This window comes from Nannobrachium achirus (assembly GCF_963921795.1).
Source record: "Nannobrachium achirus genome assembly, chromosome: 15".
Taxonomy (NCBI): Eukaryota; Metazoa; Chordata; class Actinopteri; order Myctophiformes; family Myctophidae; genus Nannobrachium; species Nannobrachium achirus.
Window position 1 is genome coordinate 58,986,327 of NC_137822.1, and position 1,679 is coordinate 58,988,005.

Genomic DNA, 1,679 nt, shown 5'->3' on the forward strand with positions numbered 1-1,679 from the left:
AAAAATTATATTGTTGCGTCTTGGTGGCGTCGTAAATACTCACAATGCCTGATTTTACCCTTGGTTGTATGCTGAAAATAGTTGATCTATTTACAAGCTCGAGCTTGTAGATCAGGTGTTTTCAGAGTGCAACACCCAAGCACAACCAACCATAAAATGACTTGTCTTTTAGTTCTACTGGATCTCTTCTCCACTAGTCCCTCCCTAACATTTTAGTCTAGTTTTTATTTGTTGACAAAATTGTCAATATATCTAGTCTTAGTTTTAGTCATCATAGCTTAGTTTCAATTTAGTTTTGACGTCATTTTCGTCAGTGAAAAAAGGTAGTCGACGAACATTTTGATTGTCATAGTTTTAGTCCACGAAATCAACAACACTGGTGTGCCTGAAGACTAGGAATGCAGAAAGGATATGAGGGAGCTGATGAAGTCTAAGGGTTTTTCTGCATGGACCCAATGGCCGGCGCCTGGGATGTACTGGATGTCGGCGCGAGGGAACAAACGCTGGATTTCTGGGTAGTCTTCCGAGCTGATGTAAGCAGAGCTGCCTCCGCCCAGGAAGAGTGTGGGACCCTCGTAGCTCGCGTTCAGGCTGGGGAAGCCCATGATGTCATCAAGGTGCGCCGCGATGGCTTCCAGGTTGACTCTCCAGGTGCAGCGACCATTATGCACCACCAGGTTGGTCAACAGGAACTGGCGCACCGACTGCTCCTTGACCAGCGAGCGTAGCTGGTCCTCGGCCACTCGTCTGGCGGCGGAGCGAGGGACGTCGCTGGAGATCTTCACGTCTTGCATGGCTCTGATTGTTTGCGGCGGAGGTGGTCAGAGCCGGACTGATGTCCACCACCACCAATCTCTCCACAAGACTCGGCTGTGCGAGGGCCGCCGCCATGGCGACTTTGCCTCCCATGCTGTGACCAATCAGGACGCACTTGTCGACGTGCAGCCGGGCGAGCAGGTGTTTCAAGTCGTTGGTCATCGCCTCGTAGGTCATCACGGGGCTGTGCGCGCTGCCGCCGTGGTTGCGGGCGTCTACGGTCAGGGCCGTCCTGCCTGTGCGCTGCACCAGGGCCTTGGCTATCGAGTGGAAGTTAGACTTGCTGCCAAACAGGCCATGGAGAAAGACAAGCGGTGTGCCGCCCCCTTTCCCGTCGAAGACGTCGTAGTCCAGCGCGACTGGGCCGGGTGTTGAGCCGCTCTTGTCCCCATGTGCTCCCGTTACAAAACATGCCGCCGACCGCCCACTCAACAGTCCACTCCGAATGACGCGATGGAAAACACTCATGGCAGAAGTTTAGCATGATTATCGGATTATACAGATTTAAATCCGACCCATGAAGGTGCATGATGCTAACTGACATCATAGACTACATCTTTGGGCGTGACCGACATTGGGACTCCATGTATGGATATGACTCATAGCGACAGCACCAGGATGACACACAGTGGCGTCAGTTCAGAAAATGCTAAGGTATGGCAACATGTTTACATACCTTAGCAAGAGGCATGATACATTTATTTTAAGAAGTACATCTTATTTTCCCCCCGTTTCTACGGTTTCTTCTGGAGTGGTTGTTCAAGTGCAGCTAAACTTGGCATGTTAGTAAACGTGCCACAATTAACAATAATGCATTGCACCTGTGCAGCGGACCTACGGAACCTGGGAATGTACCGTTTTGT

The 1,679-nt window shown here is 50.8% G+C and overlaps 1 pseudogene across 1 annotated transcript; it reads right to left on the minus strand.

Annotated features, from left to right (window-relative positions):
* Nucleotides 1-392: 392 nt before the first annotated feature.
* Nucleotides 393-1,284, minus strand: LOC308299986 (sn-1-specific diacylglycerol lipase ABHD11-like; annotated as a pseudogene). Its single transcript has one exon. The product of its transcript is annotated as a sn-1-specific diacylglycerol lipase ABHD11-like (transcript).
* Between the last annotated feature and the right edge of the window lie 395 nt (nt 1,285-1,679).